Raw genomic sequence first — 9,518 nt, 5'->3', positions numbered from 1 at the left:
AAAGGTTAGGTAGACGTGGTAGCAATGAACAAAGGATGTTTGTCCTTCTCTTTCTCTAGTGAGGAGGATTGAAAAAACATTATGAGCTCTAGTTCATGGGTGATTGGAAAATATATCAGGTACAGTCAAAAGTGGTACCCTAACGTAGGCAAAGAAATTTCTTTTTTGGTCCAAGTTCCTGTCTAGATAAAACTACCTGGGATCCCAATGGAATATTGGGAGGAATATGTGCTTGTAGGAATAGCCAATTCCTTTGGGGAGCTTATTACTAATGATCCAGTTATGACATCTAGAAGAAGCCTTATTTATGCCAGGATGTGTGTAGGAGTTGGGCCCGAAACGGACATGCTAGAGGAGATAGAGATAGAATCTAAACTTGGGAAATGGAAGCAGAATATAGTCTATGAAACAATCCCTTTTGCTTGCTTTCATTGTAAGAAAGTTGGGCATTGGGCCAAAAAATGTCCTAGTAATGTGGTCAAACCTCAATCTCAACCTAAAGTGTGGAAAAAAGTGGACAACTCTTTGAAAGATAACAATCACGATCAACAAAATCAGTCCCAAGTTGGTAGGATAGAGGAAGAGAACGTTATAGACCTGGGAAATGAATCGAAGAAAGAAGACAATGAAAAAATAGATCATCAGGAGGAGGAGCAGAATGACAAGGATTCAGATCAGGGAGAAGGAAAATCACAAGGTAGCAGCCAAAATGAGGAAACAAAAGAGGATAAGACTGAGCAAAACTCAGATAATGATGAGAATAATGGACATAATCAGTCCAAAGACAATAAAGAGGAAGGAGACAATTTCAACTTAGTTTCTAATTCAACTGAGTTAGAAAAAGAAATAGACTGGATCCAAGATGCTCAACCTGATGGATCAAGGGCTATCAAAGATCTCATTAGCCTCTCCAGCTAAGGTGAAGATGACTTTTCCAGAGGAGAAAGAGCCAAAATGGGGAGATGAGGAAGACATTAAAAAAGCTCTGGGAAAGAGTGAGTCTAAACAGGAGGGAGTAGAAACCGTGGAGGATAAAAGAAAGAACGAGCAAAAAAAAAGAATAACAACAATAACAATAACAACACATCTACCAGAAATACCAGAAGTAGGCTTAGGGATGTAGGAGTGCAACATACCTCTCCAGGAAGATATTCAAATGCAAAGAAGAGGACAATGGAAACAAGCAAGAATATTGCAGATGGGACTCAAAGAACCATCTTTGAGGTAGGTATTTCCTATGAAGGTCATCTCTTGGAATATTCGAGGGTTGAATAATCCTCACAAACATGATTTAATAAAAAGTATGATTAGAGATAAAAATCTGGATATTTTTTTAATTCAAGAAACCAAGATGTTTAAAGATAAGGTTGAAAGTCTAAAGATGTTCAATAATGGAGGAGTTAGTGGTGGTAGTTCAGAAGGTGCCTTGGGAGGTATTGTTACTTTCTGGAACAAAAACAAAGTTGAAGGAGAAGTGTTGATTCATGACAACAATTTGGCCTATATTAGATTTAAGCATCTGAAGGATAGAACTTCATGGGTCTTAACTAATTTATATGCTCCTAATAATAGGACAGACAGAAGTGATTTTTGGAATAAACTCTTTTTATTAAGAAGTAGGTTTACTGAAGATAGCTGGGTGATTATGGGGGATTTCAACACCCCTTTGAAGGAAAATGAGAAAAAGGGGGGGAGCCAAATTAATCTGGATAGTAGAGTGGACTTAATGGACTTTATCAATAATAATGCTCTCCATGATTTGGATTTGAAAGTTGTCAAATTTACTTGGACTAATAGAAGGAGTAACAAGGATTTAATCTAGGTTAGACTTGATAGAGCTCTCATCTCCCTAGATTGGTTTAATATTTACTTTTGTTCTTTATCTACTCATATAAGGGTTGGATCGGACCACTATCCTATATCCTTTATAGCAGAGGCTAAGAAAAGGAGGAGACAGTTCCCTTATAGATTTGAGAGAATGTGGACTAAGCACCTGGATATGGAGAGCAAGATCAAGAAATGTTGGCAGGTCAGTATTGAAGGGAATGCCATGTATAAAGTGGTCAAAAATTTGAAGTTTGTTAAAGAAAATGTCAAGAGGTGGAATAAGGAATGCTTTGGGAATATCTTTGCCTCAAAAGCGACTATTATCTCAGAGCTAAAAAATATTCAGGATGAGATTTAGAATAATGGATACACTAATACTTCAAGAGAGGTTGAAGATGTTACCCTTATGAAATATCATGACATAATAGCTAAGGAAGAAACATTCTGGAAATAAAGGTCAAGACATATATGGTTGAAGGAAGGGGACAAAAACACTAAATACTTCCATATGTCCACCCTAAAACATAAAGCCATCAACAGAATATCACAGATTAAAGTGAATGGCAGAAGAGTTGATGAGGAAGATTCTATGAGAAGGGCTGCTATGGAGTTTTTCTCCAATCTTCTAGCTAAGAATTAGAATTTGGACAAGTAGGCTTAGAAGAACCTTTTGGATTGCATCCCTACAATCTTGGAGGCTGACCAGAATTCTCACCTGATTGCTATCCCTACCAATAATGAGATTCTACAAGTAGTTAATTCCTTTGAAGGCAACAAGGCGCCAGGCCTAGATGGTTTCCCCATGTTCTTTTTTCAAATGTATTGGCACATTATTGGTGATGATGTGTCTAGAGCCGTGAAATAATTTTTTGGAGCAAGAAGAATATTGAAAGAGATAAATGGTAATTTTATTGCTCTTATTCCCAAAAAGGTAGGGGTTGATTCCATGGACCATTTCAGACCTATAAGTCTTTGCAATTCTCTTTACAAGATCATCTCCAAGGTTCTCACCTCGAGAACCTTGAAGTTGCTCCCTTCTATCATTTCGCCTCAGCAAAGTAGTTTTGTTCCTGGAAGACAAATCTTGGATTCGATAATCTCAATCCATGAAAACATTCATTCTTTATCTAATTCTAAAAAGGAAGGCTTTCTTCTGAAGCTAGACTTATCTAAGGCCTACGATAGAGTGGATTGGGATTTCATGATGGAAGTACTGTCTGCTTTTGGCTTTTGTGCTAGAAGTATCAGTCTTATAAGGCAATTAGTCTCTTCGGCTTCTTTCTCTATTTTAATTAATGGTTCTCCCTCTCCTTTTTTCAAGTCCTCAAGGGGACTCAAGCAGGGAGATCCTCTTTCTCCGGTTATTTTTATTATTATGGAAGAATGTTTGGGGAGAGGTATAGGGAAGTTGGTCGAGAAGGGGGAGTTTTGCGGGTTGAAGCCTTCTTCAGTAGATCAGGACTGTTCCCACCAGAATTTTGTGGATGACTCTATAATTATGGGGAAGGCTACAGTGCAGGATGCTAGAAGTTTAAAGAAAGCTCTAGATAGTTATGGTTCTGCTTCTGGGCAAATAATTAATTGGTCTAAAAGTTTTGTTTATTTTATCAACAATCCGGAGAGAAGAAAGATCAAGATAATCAATATCTTGGGATGTCAATTGGGGAGTCTTCCTGCATCTTACTTGGGGCTTCCCTTAGGCCAAGATCCTCTTGACGCTTTCTAGGGAACTTTGTTTGATAAATTCCATAAAAAGCTAGCTGGTTGGAAGGGCTCTCTTCTTAGCCAAGCTGGTAAGGTTCAATTGTTGAAGTCAACTCTTCAAAGTATCCCTCTTTACGCCATGAGCCTTTTCAGAATTCCTGCCAAGTATGCAGAGGTTATTGAAAATATCCAAAGAAATTTTTTGTGGATAGGGGTTGAGGAGAAAAAGAGAATGAATCTGATTGTATGGGACAAGGTCTGTATGCCAATAAGAAAGGGAGGTCTGGGTCTTAGAATAATTAGAGACATGAATGAATACCTCATGGCAAAGCAGATCTGGAGAGGGTATAAAAATCAGGGAGAATGGAAACAGATTTGGGACAATAAGTATAAAAGGCAATGTCCCACTCTTCAAAGTTTCCTCAAAGCTAAAGATATCCCAATCAGTTCTAATATTTGGAAAAATGTCACTAGAACAAAAGATTTAATTGTCAAAGGAGCAAAATGGAAGATGGGGAATGGGAATCTCATCAAATTCTGGGAAGATTCCTGGTTGCTCGAGTCCCCTTTGACTGAAATCCCAAAGTGGAGTAGATTTTAGAACAAGTGCAAGGAAAGATATGGATCAATGGTGGGTGATTATTGGCAAGATGGACAGTGGAAGGATTTATCTCAGGTGGATGAGACCTTGGGAAGTCTGAACATAAATATGAACTCCATGGTGGTGGTGGAAGAAGAAGATCAATTAATATGGAAACTCATTGAAAATGGTAAATTCAATGTGGCTTCTCTCTACTATCATAAGTATTCTAATATGGAGAATCCTTGCTGGGCCAAGGCCTGGGTGAAAGGCCTTACCCCTAAGATCAATATTTTTTTCTAGACAACCCTTCAAGATAAAATTCTAACTATTGATAACCTCAGAAAAAGAGGTATGTGTGTGCCAAGTGTCTGTTTTCTTTGCTTGCAAAATAAGGAGACCACCAACCATTTTCTCTTTCACTACCCTTTTTTTGCTAAGGTTTGGGGAAGATGTCTGGATCAATTCAAAATCAGCTAAAGTTTCCTAGAGTCAATTCAAGAGGTTTTTAATTCTTGGTTCCATCCTTCAAAGAATAAATTTACTACTTTGTTGTGGAAAATTGCTCTTCCCCATATGTGTTGGGGTATATGGAAAGAGAGGAATGAAAGAGTCTTCAGAGAGAAGGTGTCTAAGGGTCAAATTGTGTTTGAGAAAATTGAAAGAAATATAGTGGAAAATATGAATATAATAGGTGGTATTGCAGAACCTCAAGACATGGATGATCAAGATATTTTCAAAAAGTGGAGAGTAAAAGTTTGTGAACACTTTCAGAATGATTCTAGAGAGGGAGTGATATGGGAAATCCTGCCCAACAAATGGATGAAAATAAACTTTGATGGTGCATCAAAGGGCAATCCTAGGATAGCAGGATGTGGGGTGGTCCTTAGGGATGCATGGGGAAGATGCAAAATTGTAAAAAGTATACCCATTGGTAATCTGACAAATCATATAGCTGAAGCTATGGCTGCTTACCATGGTATGGTCCTGGCTAAGGAAGCCAAATGCACTAAAGTTTGGTGTGAAGGAGATTCATTAAATATAAAAAATTATCTAAATAAGAAGTTCCCTCCTTCTTGGACAATTAGCAATGCTATTAAGGTGGCAAGGAAAATTAGTGAGGAATTTGAAATGCATGTTTTTACACATGTGTATAGGGAAGCAAACTCATGTGCAGACTGGGCGGCTAGCCTGGCTTGCCAAATGGAAGATATTATTACTAGATATGGAGAGAGTGAGCTCATGTGGGATATGAAATCTTTGCTCGATCTAGACTATATCTAGACAGGGCTACGTGGCACCCTCAAATATAATTTCTAAATGCCCCCTCCTCTTTTTTCGAAGCAAGGTTATTACAGAGGTAATAAGTATTTATTTATGTGTCTTTTCATTATTGTTTGGCATGGATTCTGGGTATTTTTTAGGGCATCCACAAAAACTAGAGAAGAAGATTAGTAGCTGAGAGAAGGAAATTTAGAGATAGTGAAGGAAAAATGGGAGGAAATAAAAAAAGGTTTGAACCTACCTCTTGCTCGGATTGGAGGAAGAGCAGGGAAGTGTGGGATATCCTTCAGGAGGGGGGTTTAAGTGTGTTTATGGAGAGGCTTAGTGGGAAAGATCCCGTGGTCATCAAATATTTTATCAAGAACTGGAAGAGTGGTAAAATATTGGTTGAGCCCCAAATGATGACTGTGGATGAGGATATAATTGCTGAAGCTATGGGGATGATCACGAAGGGCATAAAATTTTATAGGGACTATAGCATCTCTGATAAAGCTGCTAACAAATTCCCTGTAACAAATGATGAGAGGAAGAAAATGGTTAAAGTTGACAATTCCTATCATTCCTCGAAATGAATATGCAGGCTATGGAGGTTTGTTTTATTCGCTACTTTATTTATATCATGTTGGATGGGAGGTTTACCAGAGCATATGGTCACCATTTTGTTCTGCTAAACCATTTTCGTCATAGGGAAAAGGTGAGTTTTCCGTACTACCTAGCATGCTCTATGGACCACACTATCAAGGAGATTCAGAAAGATCCTAAAGGTGACCATGCCCTGCACTAGGGTCTTATGGCTCTGGTCTATAAAGTGCTTAAAGGGAAGAGTATTGAAAAACCTATAAAAGGAAAATATGCTAGAAATGAGGACACAAAGAGTGAAGCCAGCAGCTTCAACTTTGATTCAGAGATTGAGGGCGACTCAGAGGAGACTAGAAAAAAAGGTAGGAATAAGGCTAAGAGGAAAAGGATTGTGGTGGATTCAAAAATTTCAGAGTCTAAGGCTGAATCCTTTGAAGGGAAATTTATCAAAAAGAAGAAAGGGAAAGTTACTAGAAAGCAAATGCAAAGGAAGAAGACAAGTAAGGAAAGCAATAAAGAAATCAGCCAAATCCTAATTGATTCTGAAGGAGAAGCAGAGGAGAATAAAAAGGATGAGGGACAGGATAAGGAGGGGGAGGAGAATCAGGTCACAGACAACATTGAGGGTTTGAATGCCCAAGGCATGCATAAAGAGGAGCAAGAAAACAAAAGTGGCAAGATTAGTGACTGTGTTGGTGAGAATGTGACTATAAAGGGTTTCTGTGAGATAGTTGGTACGATGGCAAAGGATATTGGTAGCCTGAAGAAAGATATGTTGACTGTCAAAAGAGATATGGTGGGAAAGAAACCCCTGACGAAAAATGTTAAAGAATTGGTAGTTGCTATTAATAATGTGGAAGCCATTGAAAGCATGGTGGGTAAAATAATTGCCACTAAAAAAAAGGTTAAAGAGATGGAAGAAAATAAGGAGGGGAAAGAAATGGACACTGCTATGGACAATCTAGGTAGCAGAATTGATAAGATGGAGCTCACTGTTAAGAAGATTGCAGAATAAAATTTCTAGATCCTAGCTTCGGTGGATAACATGAACATCCTGATCAATAGATTTGAGAGCAATACTGAGAAGGAAGTTGATAAGGAATAGTCAGACAAAAAAGGCCATGAGAAGAGAACCAGAGCCAATACTAAGATCAAGGGCAACATCAAAGGTCGTGAGCTAGAGGAGTTAAAGACTTCGACAGACAACATGAAGTTGATGGTTGTCCAAGCTGAGGATATTATGAAAAGCATATAGCTGTCTCTGTTTCTGTCTTGGCAGATGTCTTATTTTCTATCTTTTTACCGTCATTCTGCTTTCCGGATGTTATCTTTTCCTGGTGTTTTAATGTAATGCTATGTTTTAAAGGCTGTGGTCCCTTTTTGTTAGGTTGGGATCTGTTTTATCTTTTGATGTGATCAGACACGGTGTTTTCTAGTCTTTTCTATATTTCCTGCTTTGTAAAAGGTTCGGGGTCCTTTCAAAAACCTGCTTTTACTTAATCAAAACAACAGTCCAATATAAATGAGCGAGAATTACTCTTTTGAAATCAAACACCAAAATCCTCCAACATAGTAAATATCAAAAAGACTCTTATTATCCAATTAAAGACTCTTATTATCCAATTGTAACTTTTCAATTAATTAAATCCTCCAAGATAAGGAAATTCCACCAAGATAAAATAACATATTTTATTTACTAATCTAGTATAACAATTCTCAAAACCCATAAATACATTGAATCAAAACTTTATAAATATAATTATATACAACTGATATATATATATATATATGTAATATAAAATAAAACTAAATTAATTTTTATTTTGCTCGGCCCACAAAATGGGAAGGAAGGGAGGCGTGGGTATGGTGGGACCCACGCCTGTGGGTTTCCACCCCCACAGTCATGGTTACCCACACTATGGGAGCACCACAACTGTGGCACCCATTATGGGTTCCCATGTGGGTTCCCACGCTATGGTATGCCCAGAGCCATGGGTTCCCATGTGGGATTCCCACACTGTGGAAATACCCACAGTCGTGCATTCCCATTGTGGGTATGCCCACATGGAAAAAATCAAATGCCCAAAAAATAAATATATAAATAAAACACAACCCCCCAAATTTTAATAAATATGCAAAATTTAATTTTTTTCTTTCTTCTGTAACTCAAAACAGAAAATATTAAATTTTACCAGACCAAAACATAGTTGCATAGGAACCGTAAAACAAAACAATCTCTCCAGGTAAACAAGTTTTCCCTATTTTGCCTGCCACAACATAAGCATTAAATTTGAAATTTCAATTTCCCCAACCCAATTTTTTTTCTTTTTGCTCAACAAATCCAAGTCTCTCATGGAAGAAATAAAATAAACTAACCAAAAAATTCACAATTCCACAATTAATTTTCAAACACTTTCTCTTTCCTACAATAATATACAATAATTTTCTCTACTAAACATAGCACACAAAAAAATCACAGAGATTTCTAAACAACACTAAAATTAAAAAAACAGAGATTTAAAAACCAACCTTATATGCTTTCCTGGAAGAAAATTGAAGAGTCTTTCCAAAGCTTTTCACCAAACTAAAACCCCTTCAAAAATTTCTTCAACGCCTCCAACAAAGTCCACATTCAACAACAAAGAGGAAATTTTCCCAAAATGAAAGAACTCCATCTTCTCGAAAAATTCCCCAATATAAAGGATTTTTACCTCAAAATATCTTTTAGGTTAAAAATCTTTTCCTTCAAATTCAAAATTTGACTTTCTTTTCTCCAATATAATAACATTTATATTTTTAATTTAAAATTACATTTCCTCATGCACAAAAGGCCATTTAGATATTTAATTTTTTTTAAAGTAAAAATGACTTTTTACAAATACACAAGACACAATAATAAATCCACTATATGATATATACTAAATAATTAATTTAATTAATCAACCTAGTATGCTTGATTTATTTATTTAACCATAAAAGGTCCCCATATTAATTTATCCTTAATTTAATTTATAAATAACAATACACATTAATTAATAATAACCATAAGGTATTAATAATTAATTTCACATAAAATAACACTAGAAGAAACTTAATAAAGTCACAAAACGCATAACACAAAAACTCATCATAACAAAATAAAGACTTGACTCGCATACCAACATAGGAAAGGTTGGCAAAAGACTGACAATTCTCACTATCGAGCAAGGCTAGGGATGATATTTAGGGCCTTAAGACTATCTCCTTTACTTCCATTGGGTTAATTAGGTATGCTCAGACCTATGGAGCCAGGTGGAGTCAGTACCTTGTACCTGCAACTCCAGTATCACCAAACCACACACACACACACACACACACACACACACACACACACAAACACAGTAAACACACCGGTGAAGGAGAATCGTGACTTTTTGTGTCTCACCAAAGTGAGTGATGAAAAATCATCTCCTCGCACCCCATAAAAAATCCACACAAACATGAAGATGGATACATAATGAAACTCATACATAAGGTAAATGTGTTAGTCCATGGTCAATAACAC

The sequence above is a fragment of the Cryptomeria japonica genome, chromosome 4 (assembly GCF_030272615.1).
Source record: "Cryptomeria japonica chromosome 4, Sugi_1.0, whole genome shotgun sequence".
NCBI lineage: Eukaryota > Viridiplantae > Streptophyta > Pinopsida > Cupressales > Cupressaceae > Cryptomeria > Cryptomeria japonica.
Note: the sequence above shows the minus strand (reverse complement) of the source record.